The sequence below is a fragment of the Sorex fumeus genome, unplaced genomic scaffold (genome assembly GCF_029834395.1).
Source record: "Sorex fumeus unplaced genomic scaffold, SorFum_2.1 ptg000019l, whole genome shotgun sequence".
Taxonomy (NCBI): domain Eukaryota; kingdom Metazoa; phylum Chordata; class Mammalia; order Eulipotyphla; family Soricidae; genus Sorex; species Sorex fumeus.
In genome coordinates, this window is record NW_026606076.1 from 6,888,058 (window position 1) to 6,902,737 (window position 14,680).

A 14,680-nucleotide genomic window follows, 5' to 3' on the forward strand; every position below is an offset into this window, starting at 1 on the left:
ACAGGGCCAACCTGGGTTCAATTGCGGTATCCCATAGGGTCCCCTAGAGTATTACCAGGAGTAAAATTCTTTTTTTTTTTCCAAGTGGTTTGAACCTCTGTATTGGACTATTTAAAGAGTTAGGAAAGAAAGCAATTTCTATTATTTTCTTTTCTTTTTTATTAGTGAAACACCATGAGGTACAGTTATAGACTTACAAATTTTTGTGCTTGGGTTTCAGTTATACAATGATCAAGTAACCATCCCTCCATCAGTGCCCATTTTCCACCACCATGGATCCCAGTATCCCTCCACCCCCATCCCCCCCATCCCACCCTGCCTCTGTGGTAGGGCATTCCCCCTTGTTCTCTCTCTCTTCTTTTGGGTCCTGTGTTTTGCAAGAGAGGCATAGAGTGGCAGTCATGTTTGGTCTCTAGTCTACTTTCAGCATGCTTCTCCCACCCTGGGAGGATCCTCACAACACCCTTTATTTGGTGCTCTCTTCTCTATCTGAGATTCCTTTTCCCCTAGCACGGGAGTAATTCTTGAGTGCGGAGCCAGATGTGATGTAGCTAAGCAGGCAGATATGGAAACCCCCCTACCAAGGCAATGGCAAAAGCTGACCTTGCAGCAAATGGGGAAAAAAACAGACTCTAAGGCCAGTTAAGACCCTCATCTATCCCATACCCAGAGAAGCTCCTGCGGAAACAGAAGGCTAGAAAAGGAATTTCAAAGGAGACCATCACCACTCCCAATCCCCTTGGCAACCTCCTTAGCAACAGACTTTTATTTTATTTTATTTATTTATTTATTTTTTTGCTTTTTGGGTCACACCTGGCAATGCACAGGGGTTACTCCTGGCTCTGCGCTCAGGAATTAACCCTGGCGGTGTTCAGGGGGACCATATGAGATGCTGGGAATTGAACCCGGGTCGACCGCATGCAAGGCAAACACCCTACCCGCTCTGCTATTGCTCCAGTCCCAGCAACAGACTTTTAGAAGGGACCCCATGTTAGAAGCACCATGTGGGGGCAGGTTGGAGAAACCCTATAAAGGTCACCTTGAACAAAGGACGGGTTCGAATATGCTGCCCTAATCTCTGTGCTGTTTGAGCCCTTGTGGCAGAGCACATGCAGTGCCTGAGCACATGTATCACCCGCATTGTCCCTCTTGAGACGTGTACTTTCATACTTTCCTGCCTAATGCTGGGATATCTGTAGGGACTCTCGCCACCTTTGGAGAAGCCAGGGTTCTGTCTTGAACACGTTACTCACTTTCTCATCCTCCTTCCCTTTAAAACCTCCAAATACTCTCAGTATGTGTATTGCAAACCATAATGCCTAAAAATAGGGAGAGAGAGTATGGGGGAAATTGTCTGCCCAGGGAGGCAGGAGAAGAGTGGGAAAGGGTTAGTATATAGAGGAGATTGGTGGTGGGGAATGTGCACTGGTGGTGGGATGAGTGTTTGAACATTGTATAATTGTAACTCAAACATGAAAGCTTGTAACTGTATCTCACAGTGATTCAATAAAAAAAAAAGATTAAAAAAAACCCTCCAAATAAAATCTATTTTACTTCACTGCTTGTCTACTCCTGAAATTCTTTTATGCGAGGTGAGACAAGAACCCAGTAACCCTGGGTTGAGGTGGCAGAGGCAGATGGGGAGAAAGTGACTGTATTTCTCCTCCACGCTTCACATAAGTCACCAGTGGGGACATCATGAGCATCATTGGGTGTGACACAAATAAAAAAAAATTTTTTTCAATTTAAAACATAAACTTTCTCCATTCCACCACATTAAGAACCTTCCCAGGGGCTGGAGCAATAGCACAGCAGGTAGGGCGTTTGCCTTACACGCGGCCAACCGGAGTTCAATTCCCAGCATCCCATATGGTCCCCTGAGCACCGCCAGGGGTAATTCCTTAGCGCAGAGCCAGGAGTAACCCCTGTGCATTGCCGGATGTGACCCAAAAAGCAAAAAAAAAAAAAAAAAAGAAAGAACCTTCCCAGGTCATTTTCCTAAGATGCCATTTTTTTTTTGGTCACACCCCGCGATGCACAGGGGTTCCTCCTGGCTCTGCACTCAGGTCGGCCGCGTGCAAGGCAGACGCCCTACCCGCTGTGCTATTGCTCCAGCCCTCTAAGGTGACACTTTCAAAACTATCCTTTATGTATACACAAAGCTAATCGGAACCTGAATACAAAATTTGGTTGGGTGAGAAGATTGGTTCAATGTTCTGCGAACAGTACAGGATCAAGGTATTTTTTCTACACCCCCCTTTAACCCTCCTCCTCCCCGCCCCCACCACGTGACCCGCTTCCCCCTTGCAGCACAGATTCACCTCCGTGTGCAAACAGGTTCTCCTTGCACCTGCAGCCTGGCCCTTTAAGGCGCCAAACGCATGGAAGTGACGTCACAGACCGGGTCCTCCAGGCGTTTTTTCTTGCAGTCGCCGGCCAGGTCCCTGGGGTCAGGTCGCCATTGCTCACGTGGAAGAAGTAAGAAGGGGCGTCCTGGCGTGGCAGGGGGACTCTGAAGGCCGATTTTGTGATTTTGTGCCGGACAGGGGCGCCCCGCGCCTCCCCGGCTCCGCTCTGTGAGCCCTTCCCCACCTCCGCTTGAGGGGCGCTTTTTGCTGTTTTTTTTTTTTTTTTTTTTTTTGCTTTTTGGGTCGCACCCAGCGATGCACAGGGGTTACTCCTGGCTCATGCACTCAGGAATTACTCCTGGCGGTGCTCGGGGGACCCTATGGGATACTGGGAATCGAACCCGGGTCGGCCGCGTGCAAGGCAAACGCCCTACCCGCTGTGCTATTGCTCCAGCCCCTGGGAAGGTTCTTAATGTGGTGGAATGGAGAAAGTTTATGTTTTAAATTAAAAAGAATTTTATTTTATTTGTCCCGCTGGTTTTTCACTCGTGACCTATATCCAGGCGGTCCTGAAGCCGGCAGAGGCTTTAGGGGGACGCGGAGCTCTGGGGGGCTGCAGTTGGGGCTGTACCGTGGCGCAGGGATCGCGGGTGTGAGTTCGTGATCCTGGGGGGGTGGGAGGGGCTCTGTGACCACATCACCTCCAGCTCCGCGATGGGGCAGCGGAAAAAAAAAATTTACAGAGCAAATACTTAAATATAAACACGCAAATCTGCTTCGTAATTAAGTAAAATAAACTTCCGTGCTCGAGGTTTTATTTTTAATTTTTATATTTTTTGGCGCGAAGGTTTTTTTCTTTTTTTTTTTGCTTTTTGGGTCACACCCAGCGGTGATGCACAGAAGCTCCACCTGGTTCATGCACTCAGGAATCACTCCTGGCGGTGCTTGAGGGACCATATGGAATGCCCAGGATCAAACCCAGGTCTGCCCGGTGCAAGGCAAAATGCCCTACCTGCTGTGCTGTCGCTCCAGCCCCAGCACGAGGTTTTAAAATTCATTCAAGAATGAGACAATGAACCCAAAGGCAAAGGTAATATGAGCAACAAAAAGCACATTTTGTAACGCCTCAATGGGTCTTCCAAACTTTGTTAAGGCCTGAGTTTTAAATTTTCATACCTCTCTTGCCAATTGGAAACATCCAGTTTGGCTGTGCCAAATATTTACCAATCTATTACTCTTTTAAGATCATGTAATATATAGGGACATACGTAAGGATTTTGGAATTTTCAAGTTTTCCCCAGCGGCGTGGGTGCAGGGCTGAGCGTGGGAGGAACGGACCTTGGGTGTGCGGGACATGCAGAGGGCGGGGGTGGGGGTGGGGTGGGAGGGGTGTTGGTGTTGGCCGTCCGCCATCTGGACACTCCCAACACCGCGCAGTTCCCTGTCCTGGAGCTGTTGGCCCCTAAATTGCTACTGTAAAAACTTGTAATTCATTTCCAGTGGTATCGCTGCAGCCACACAGGACAAAAGACTCCCTTTACATCTGTCCTTTCATTGGCTGCCGTGATGGGTTGGGGCCACCCGGGGATGTGGTCCTGGCTGGTGGGTAGGGTTTGCCAATAAAAGTTCACTTTTGGGGATATTTTCAAGTGTTTTTGGGAGTTGGGGGAACTATATCCGGAGATGCTCAGGGCTTATGCTTGTCTCAGGATGCTCAGGAATTTTTCCTGACACTGCTCTGGAAGCCCTGTGGGATGCCGAGGCTTGAATTGGGTCAGCAAGGCAAGCATTCTACCTACTTAACTGTGTGACCTCAGCATTGGTGTTTTTTTTTTTTCCAGATAAATAATCTGCAACTTTACCTCCAAGTAGCAAAGCACCCCCACTCTTCATTTTTCCCTGACTGTGCAACGGCCCCCTGCTATTGGGGTGAGTACTGCAGGTAAAGGATTGGGTCTTTTACTGGGCCAGAGCGGGTAGGGCGTTTGCCTTACAGGGCGGCTGACCTGGGTTCGATCCCCAGCATCCCATATGTTCCACCAAGCGCCGCCAGAAGTAATTCCTGAGTGCAAGGCCAGGAGTAACCCCTGAGCATCGCTGGGTGTGACCCAAAAAGCAAAAAAAAAGGGGGGGGTTGGGTCTTTTTGTTTTTGTTTTTTTGAAGGAAGGTCATTTTTTTTGGGGGGGGGGAAGGGGAAATCTCTTCAGGGGTCACTCCTGGTGTGCTGGGAAGAAATTTACCTAGAAAGAGCCAGAGCAATAGTACAGTGAGTAGGGCACTTGCATTGCATGCAGCCATTTCCATCCTGAACCCTTGCTTCCCATGATCCCCAAATCTGTCAGGAATGATCCCTGAGTAAGTAACCAACCTCTGAGCACTGCCAGTTATGGCCTCAGAATGAAACACACACACGGGCTTCTGCACCATAGAAAACAGTCAGACTCAACTGTAATGCTCTTTAAATATTTCACGCTAGAATTTGTCTTTGCAAATTTTTCTTTTCCTGTTTGGTTAGAGTTTCTGTCTTGTTGTTGCTATAGTTTTGAGCCACATTGGAGGTCTTACTCCTGGCAGGGGTCAGGGTACCATAAGGTATTGTACTTGGTTCAGCTCACTGCAAGCTGATAATTGCTGCCCCCAATATGAAATATTTATAGTTATAAAGTAGACTCACTCCAGAAGAGCTTGCTGTCAGACACAGTTCATATCATGGTCCTTTGTTAACACCCTAGATATCAGGATGGTGTGTACATGGTTTTCAAATATATTCCTCCACAACTGGTGTGAGTGCTGAATGAGGCTCATGCAATATTTTTGTTTTGTTTGCAGGGGTACTGAGGGGGCAGGGCCACACCCAGTGATTCTCTGGGTTCCTCCTCATCTGCACTCCAGAATTGCACCTGGCAGTGCTTGGGAGACCACATGGGACTTCGGGAATCACACAGCCCTACCTGCTATCCCTTGACTCGCTGTCCTGTTACTCCATCCTGCTGCTTTGGTTTCTTTAATATTTATTTTTGTGCCACAGTGGAGGTGCCCAGGGCTTCCTCTTGGCTCTGTGCTCCGGATTCCCATCTGACAGGCATCACAGGCCCCCGGGGTATACTGCCCCCTATGCACCTTGGCAATTACAGTGACCTAGGCCCCAGGACATGCATTTCCCTTATTTTGTCCTTCCCGTTCTGGAGATTTCTCTGAAGATTCTCGCTTGCTCCATCACACAATCTCACATTCACTTGCTGCTGTGTCCTCAGTTCTGGGCATGCACCAGTCCCAGGGAGATGGAGCAAAGGATCTCTGGGCCTGGCAGAGGTATTGAAGTTCATGTCTCTTTTACCTGCTTGGAAAGGGATTTGGGGCAGGCCTGAACCATGAGTCAGAGGCCTACAGACACATATGTCCATGCACAGCTTAGAGTCACTTGCTGGACATTGAATGTCCTCTACTCATCCCATGAACATAGAATTTTGGGGGTACAGAGTATGTGTGTATGTGTTTAGTGTTTTGGGCCAAACCCAGCCTCTCTCTTTTATGTCCTGCAGGGTGTATGCTCAGGTGTTACTCTCTGCAGTGCTCACTGGACCAGTTATGGTGGGATTGGACCTGTGTGACTGAGCACTAGGTTGGCAACTCTGGGTCCTTCTTGTAGCAGATCTGGCTGCCTTAGAGTGATTTCTCAGGCCTGTCAGTCAGGAGTGTCTTTTTGGGGCTGGTTTCTCCTGAGGGCAGAGGCCCTGGGCCCCGTTCGGCCCTGGTGACTTCTGTCCTCATTGCCCAGAGAACGGCATGTGGACAGCCCTGACTCCTGGCCCGTGTATGTGCTGGCGTAGGCTTAGGATGTGGTGACCTCCCCTGAAGTGGCCCTGAGCCCCAGATGAGTGGATGTGCTTGAACTCCTCTCCGAGGAAGCTCTCCAGGCATGTGATGCTGGAGACCTACCAGCACCTATGGACAATTGGTGAGAGCAACGTGAGGCTGGGTCGCAGCTGTGTGTTCAACAGTAGCTGTGATTCTGAAGGGCGGGAATGTTTGACAGCTGTGTGGTAGCTGTTTCTTGAGTTCCTTCCCTGTTTTTGTCTTTGGTGCTCATCTGGTGATACTCAGGGCTTACTCCCAGCTCTGTAGTCAGGAATCACTCTTTGTGGGCTTGTGGGACCCTGTGGGGTGCTTGAGATGAACCTGGATCAGCCACATGCATCTTAAGCTCCCAATGCACTGCTTTGGCTCAGTGTAAATAGTTCCCTTCCTGTAAATACTTTCCTTCCGTTGCTAAATGACTTGACTTCTACATATAGCTTCCGTGTGTTGCTTTTGCTTTTGCTTCTGTGTTGGGGGCCCAGTCCACAGTCCTCCTGACTCTGTGCTAAAGGATCACTCCTTGGAGTGCCATGGGGGTGCCGAGCATTGAACCCACTTAACAGCTTTAAAGGTTGGTGCCCCACCCACAGTATTATTAAACCAGGCCCTCAAGTTCAAGTATTTTTGTTTTGTTTTCTTTGATTTGGCTTTATAGTTACAACTGGCAATGTTCAGGTTTTATTCCTGCCGTTGTATTCAGAAATTAGCCTGGCCGTGCTTGGGACCATAGGGGACTGCCTGGGGTCAAATTCATAAGTGTGTGCAGTGCATTTACCTTCCCCGCTGTAATATCTCTTCCACCACAGTTCATTTATTTCTTAGGGTTCACCCCATCAGACGCTGCTCTGTTTCAGTGCTCGGTGTCACTTCCAATGAATCTTGGGAGACTTTATCAGAACTAAGGGTTTGCTTCTGGGCTCTGCACTCAGGGATCACTCCTGGCTGGCTAGAGAGACTGTATGGAATGTCGGGGATTGAACCTGGATTGTCCCTGGCTGACTGAAAGGCCAGTACCCTGCCTGCTGTGCTGGCTGATTTTTTTGTTTGTTTTACCGTTTTAAAAAAATTGACTTGGTTGGAGAGGGGAAACAGGAGCGATAGCACAGCGGGTAGGGTGTTTGCCTTGCATGCAGCCAACCCGGGTTTGATTCCCAGCATCCCACATGGTCCCCTGAGCACCACGAGGAGTAATTTCTGATTGCAAAGCCAGGAGTAACCCCTCAGCTTCGCCGAGTGTGATCCAAAAAGAAAAACAAACAAAAAACAATAGAAAAAAATTGGGGGGGGGGTTCTTGCCATCTTTGGCCATTTTTGGATTTATTAAGGTCTTGGGTTTGAATCACTTAGTGATAACTACGAGAGGGGTTTGGGAATCTTCATATGGTGCCAGGCCTAGAGAGACAGCAGAGTGGGGAAGGTGAGTGTCTAGTAAACAGTGGATGCGGGTCCAGTATATTGTATTTCAGGTGGTCCCTGGGCACCACCAGAGGTGATTGCTGAGTAGAGAGTCAGGAGTAACCCCTGAATATCTTGTGCTGATATCAAACCCCTGTCGGGGTCTGAGCAATAGTAAAGTGGGTGAGGCATTTGCCTTGCATGCAGATGACCTGGGTTCAACTCCCGGGATTCCATACGGTTTCCCAAGAAATACCAGGAGTAATTCCTGAGTGTAGAGCCAGGAGGAACCCTGAGCATCGCTGGGTGTGACCCAAAAACAAAACAAACAGAAACCAAAATCAAACTCCATTGCAAGGCCTGAGCTGTGGTGTTTTCTGGGGGTCCGCATATTTCACTCTTAAATTAAAACACGGGTCTTATCTCTCTAATAACCAGAAATCTCTGACATATCGGGAGTGAAGATTCTGTTCATTGCCTTTTCAGTAGTGTCCCGATTTTTGTAGGGACACAGGGAGCTGTCCTGTTGCCTTTTTCTTGTCACTAATCCATGCCTCCTCTGTGGGATTCAGAGCATTCCCGGGTGAAGACTTCCATGATCTTTTGACTGGAAGGAGGAGCCCTGAAGCCAGGGAGGAGAGGCGTGTGCGTGTGCAGGTGAGTGTCTGAGGATCCTCCCTAGCTCAGGCTCTGGGCAGTGTGTGAAACGCGCTGCTGACCCCGGGGGCCTCAAGCTCCTGGATCTATGGGTCTGTGCCATGCTCACGGTGCCCTTCATTCCCTGGATTGTCCAACACAGAATGATCTGTACTTTGTTTCTTTGGTGTTGACATTATTCTTCACCTGTCAGTTATTGTTGGATACTAACCCTAAGTGCTTCAAGGCTTCATTAATGAATTGCCCCTTTTCCTCCTCCCAGAGAAGTTTGTCATGCCCTTGCTAACATCCCTGTCCACTGTCCTCCCATTGTTCATCGATTTGCTCGAACGGGCACCAGTAACGCTATTAACCCAAAGTGCTTCCTCAGCGAATTGCCCTCTTCTCCTCACAGGGAAGCTTACCATGCTTTTGCTAGCATCCCTAATCTGAGAGCTTTAGCCTTTCATTTGTATTTGGCCTCTCATTGTCTCAGTTCCCCAAGTCAATCTTGATTACTTACAAGCCAAAACTTTCTGGTAATTCTGAACTTTGTATTTGTATTGCTTTGTATTTGAAGTGCTTTGTATTTGTATCTGCTTTTCTATTTTTTTTTTCTTCAGCCTTTTTATGTTTTACTATAGAGCAATGTTTTTGGCTCAACACAGAAAGACCGTTAATGCTATGCTCCTAGTATTTGGGAGTTGATTGACTCTGAAATATATCTACTCCTGGGCATAATTGCTTGGTCATAATTACTTGACTCAGGCTTCAGTTGCTGTAGTTCCTAACACCCCAAAAGGGAGGTCCCACCCTGGGACTGGGATGGACCCGGGGTGAGTGGCAAAGCTACCTGGTATCGAAATGGGACAATCTAGAAAGCCTAAATGCATGATCTTGATGCCACCTGTTATGACTTAAGAGACAGGACCCCTCTGGGGAAGGACAACTGGTCTGAAAACTTCGTCTGGGATTTATGGAAAAAGCCTTGCTTGCTCTCAGAGCCCAGAGAACTAAGTTTTGGGATCCTTGTCTCTTACTGTTTATCCAAACAACTGCAAGTATTGATAACATATACAACTAGAGGGAAAGATAAAAGCAATGTAGATGTCCCTGGGAGACAAAGTGTCTGCTTCAGTTAATCTCCCCAAGAGAATTTCCTCTGCCAAATGTTTATCTCTGTGAATGACCAATCACACCTATGTCCTTACCTCATGCCCCCTCATCTGTTCTGTAACTCTGCTAGCCCCTCTGCATTAAAAGGGCTATTCGTACCACCTCATCTCCCTGTCTCTCTGTCTCTCTGTTGGGAAGGCCTGGAGAGTTGGGGAGGCGGCTCAGGGCCGCCGAATACACAAGGGTTGTCACAGCAACCCCTTCATTTTACCTTGCGAACTCACAAAGTATGGAAAATAACCCATGGGATTCTCAGCCCTGTCCCCCATCTGTGCCTCATCAACCTGGCTGTACATCCTGCAATGTCGGGGTGCCCTTTTCAGGAGTAGCTGAACGTCCCTGTGTCTGCTCTGTCATGCTTATCTTTGCCCTCAGATTATTAGCATTAGCGTGGTTTTTCAGTATATTAACAAACTTACCTTCATTTCGGGCCAGGAGTTGCTCAGCAGTTATTCCTGGCTGTTTTTAGGTATTATTTTTGGCGGTGCTCAGGAATTAGCCCCCTGTCAGCCTCATGCAGGGAAAATACCCTAACTGCTGTTTTCTCCTTCCACTAATAATTTTTTTTTTTTAATGTTCAAATAGTGAATGAATGAGGGAGTCCATAAGAAAGCTGATTGGAGCCAGAGAGGTAGAATAGCAAGCAGACTGCCTTGCAAATGGCCCACCCAGACTTAATCCCATGCATCCATATCGTCCCTCAGACATCACTGGGTCTGGTCAAAAATCAAAACCCAAAAGCTAGTTCGGGGATTGCCAAGCTTCTCGAAGTGATCCTCACAACAGGCCTTCCCTTTCCTGTTGTCCTGTTTGGTGCTGACACCTGTGCAGCCGAATCGAACTTCGGCCGGAGAGAGGGAATGAGAGCTGAAAGACCGGTAGGGGTATGAAATATACAGCAACTTTATTGCAAAGCTCTTTTTTTTTTTCCTTTTTGGGTCACCCCCGGCGATGCTCAGGGGTTACTCCTGGCTCTGTGCTCGGGAATTACCCCTGGCGGTGCTCAGGGGACCCTATGGGATGCTGGGAATCGAACCCGGATCGGCCGCGTGCAAGGCAAACGCCCTACCTGCTGTGCTATTGCTCCAGCCCCTCATTTTCTTTTATTGTATGTAGTGAACACTCTGTGGGAGAGCCAAGGGTTACAAGTTGTGCATGCTACGTTATCTGTTATTCTGTTTTGCAGCTGCGCATGCGGGCACTTCCTTGAACTCTCTCAGGAATGAGAATGTGGCTCTTGGCCCGGCGAAGGTGGATCAGGTGCAGCCTTCCCTTTGGCCCCCCCATTAACAGGGTCAGCTGCTAGGGCATGGTGCTCCTACACACCCAGTTTTTCCTCTGCTCATTCCCTTCTCAGGGAAAACAAGCAGGGCTACCAACGCCAGTCCCCAACAGTTTGGACTGTGAGAACCATAAAGATATCCACTACCTGGCACTGGAGTTGTAGTACAGTGGGTAGGGTGTTTGCCATGCACGTGGCCAACCCTGATTCGATCCCCAGCATTCCATATGGTCCCCCTGAGCACTGCCAGGAGTAATTCCTGAGTGCAGAGTCAGGAGGAACCCCGGAGCATTGGCCAGGTGTGACCCCAAAAAAGCAAAAAAAAAAAAAAAAAGATATCTTCCACCTGCTTGGCCTCTTTCAAATGCATTCCATTTGACCCTTGACTAATTACATATTACATATTGTAATATGTAATTAGATATTCCATTACATATTGTGTTTGATTTTAGAACTCAAACCACAGCTTTAGGATTTGGCATTGCCACAACTTGATTTGGGAACGAGGTCACTGAATGCAAGTGTGCTGGTAAGATTCACACGTTTGAAATAAATACTGTTATGCCGAGGGATGCTCAATGCACGTAATGTTTGTTACTTGAAAGGTGGGGGTCTGGGCTCATCCCTGCTACCACACATAGGGTCTCTGGATCCTGCAAGGAGGAAATCTTAAAGCTAACTCTGGGAGTAGAGCTCTGTCCCTTAGCAGTACTGGGTGCTAAAATCAGTCCATTTAAAATCAAAATAAATTCTTCTTAATTCTTTTTTATTCAATTTTTTTTAACTTTTTTTTTTCTCCCTTTTTCTGTCACACCTAGAGGTGCTCAGGAGTTACTCCTGGCTCTGCTCTCAGGAATTACTTTTCACTGTGCTCAGGGGATTATGTGAAATGCTAGGGATAGAACCCAGGTCAGCCACGTGCAACGCAAATGTTGTTTCTGCTGTACTATCACTCTGTCTGCAATTCCAATTATTTTTATTTATTTATTTTCCTTTTTTTTTTTTGCTTTTTGGGTCACATCCGGCAATGCACAGGGGTTCCTCCTGGCTCTGCGTTCAGGAATTAACCCTGGTGGTGCTCAGGGGACCATATGGGATGCTGGGAATCGAACCCGGGTTGGCTGTGTGCAAGGCAAACGCCCTACCCGCTGTGCTATTGCTCCAGCCCCTCCAATTATTTTTAATACAGAAGAAATACTGTGATTTTTGACTGATTGAAAGTAAGCACAGGTGGTAATTGTTTAAAAGAACTGATTTGTCAGCCTTAGTAATAGTGCAGTGGGAGGGGAATTTGTTTTGCACAGGGATGGAAACCTAGGCTCCATCCCCAGCACCCCATGTGGTCCCCAGAGACCCACACCAGTGATTCTTGAACATCACTTGGTGTGGCCTCCCTCAAAATAAATGCAAACTGCAAAAAAAGAACAAAAACCGTCATTGATCCTGGAGAGGAATCTGCTTCTGGTGAGATGTTTTTAATGGCCCAGGTGCTCTATTTCATCTGTGTGGGGATGCAGCATTACCTTCACACATGCATCAGTATCTCCACACTGAGCGAGAACTGAACCCAGACCCGGGTGTATTTAATTTTGCTTGAAACTAGTGCTTTAGTGTTCTGCAGAGGGACTTAATTTCCGCTTAATGTACCTGTTCATTCAGTTGGTGATCACGATCACGATCACGACCATCCTGTTATTCGTCGATTGCCTCGAGCCGGCCCCAGTAACGTCTCCTTCGTCCTAGCCCTGAGATTTTTTTTAAAAAGTGCCATATTCCAGGCTCTTTCAGAGTTAGGAGAATGAGACCCATCATTGTTACTGGTATTTGGCATATTGGGTACGCCACGGGGAGTTTGCCAGACTCTGCCATGTGGGCTGGCTACATTCGGCAGCCTGCCAGTTTGTCCAAAGTAGGAATGAGATAATAAGATGTCGCACGGCCGCAGGAGCTGGATTTTATAGTCCCTGAGTCTTGGCCGTTAATGGGATTACACGGTGCCAGGGGGCCAGTTGGTGGGTGTGACCCCCGCCTACTGGAATTTGGAGGATCTGGGTGGAGGATGCTCAGCCCCGATCCGAGTAGGCTTGGGGATCTCAGCCCCGGGACCGGCTTGCCTTTGTTCCTCTGCCGGTACCTTCATGTGTGCGGAGAGTGATCTCAGCATGGTGGTGACTGGTTCTGGAGGTCTTTGGCTGCCGGAGCCCTGGTCGGGGTGGGGAGGGGAACTCAACCCGCTCCCCTCCAAGGGTCCCAGCAAGGACAGCCAGGTGCGGGGGCAGGAGACACTGCAAAAACAAAACAAAACAAAACAAAAACCCCACATAGCTTAAAGACCCTGCATTATTCAGTTTTATGCATTCATCATGCAGAAACATTACGTCCTTCCATGGAAAAGCCATACCTGTGTCAGGAGTTGCATTTGTGTGGTGGAAATGTTAGAAACCAACCTGCAGGACTCATTTTCTTCTGACACGGAACCATAACAAATAGAACAATAATTCTAATCCTCCTCTGTTGTTCTACAGGGAAGCAGCCAGCCAAGGTTGGATGTCTCTGATCCTGCACACTGTGGCTGTGTCTTAAGTGAGCAAACGTGTCCTGATCTCCATGAGGATTCCAAGACAGGGTGGATGTCTTCTGAGGGTGAACAGAGTGGAGAAGATGTTCATGCTCTGAAGAAGCCCTCCCCTGGGAGAAATTCCTTCTTGCATCCAATCCATAGACACAACTTCCCCCAGTGAGGCAACCCCAGACAGTGAGGGATGAGCAATTTTATAATGTGTCTATCACACCAACAGGCCCACAAGACAAATCACTGTGGACTGAACCTGTCCCAAGTAGAAGGAATGTGGGGAAGCCTTCCCGTGTTCTCAGCACTGTTAAGTTCTCTTAGAAACCCACAGTGGACAGAATCCACAGGACTGTCAACAGCAAGGACAAACTTTGAGTCAGGCGTCACCCTGGTGTGACCATTCGAACCTCCACATGGGAGAGAAGTCGTATGTATGTAAGGAATGTGGGAAGGCATATTGTCATTCTTCAAGTCTTCATAGTCATAAGAAGATTCATACTGGAGAGAACCTCATGTCTGTAAGGAATGTGTGAAGGCCTTTCAACCTGGAAACCTTCATAATCACAGGAAAATTCATAAATGTCAGACATGTGGAAAGGCCTCTCTGCTCTCAGGCCTTACTGTGCATTTGAAAATGCATGGGGAGAAGTCTTACATATGTAAGGAATTTGGGAAGGCTTTGATTCATTCCTCTGGCCTCACTTGGCATATGAAAATTCATACTGGGGAGAAATATTGTTTATGTAATGAATGCGGGCAGGGCTTCATGTTCCCCCCAAGCCTTAGTAAACATAGTAAAATTCATACTAGATGACTTGATCCCCTAGGAATCACCCCTAAGATCAGAAGAGGCCCTACAGTAAAGCAAATTTCCTTTGTGTGGTTTTTTTTTGGGGGGGGGGTCACACCCGGCGATGCTCAGGGGTTACTCCTGGCTCATGCACTCAGGAATTACAGGCAGACCTTCATTCTTCAGAACTTGTGTTATGTTTTGGGTAGCCACATCCCACTGTGCTCAGGTCTTACACCTGACTGAGCTCAGTGATCCTGGGGGTGGGAGGTGGGGGTGGGGATGCAGATATCCGCATGTGGTACTGGGCTTAGAATCCCACTCAGTCTTGTGCAAGCAAACACTTAACAGCTGGATCATTTCTGTACTCCTTGCATCATATTTGTCTTAGTTTTACATAAGCATCGAAGATAAATATTTTAATTATTTTTTTTGCTTTTTGGGTCACACCCGGCGATGCTCAGGGGTTACTCCTGGCTCATGCACTCAGGAATTACTTCTGGCGGTGCTCGGGGGACCATATGGGATGCTGGGAATCGAACCTGGGTCGACCATGTTGGCTGCGTGCAAGGCAAACGCCCTACTCGCTGTGCTATTGCTCCAGCCCCGAAGATAAATATTT

At 48.0% G+C, this 14,680-nt stretch overlaps 1 long non-coding RNA gene across 1 annotated transcript; it reads left to right on the forward strand.

Moving 5' to 3' along the window:
- The first annotated feature begins 2,424 nt into the window (after nt 1–2,424).
- LOC130022348 (uncharacterized) lies at nt 2,425–14,117 on the forward strand. The gene is made up of 3 exons (XR_008792268.1): nt 2,425–2,478; nt 4,190–4,277; nt 13,222–14,117. It is a non-coding gene; the product is annotated as an uncharacterized LOC130022348 (long non-coding RNA).
- The last annotated feature ends 563 nt before the right edge of the window (nt 14,118–14,680 follow it).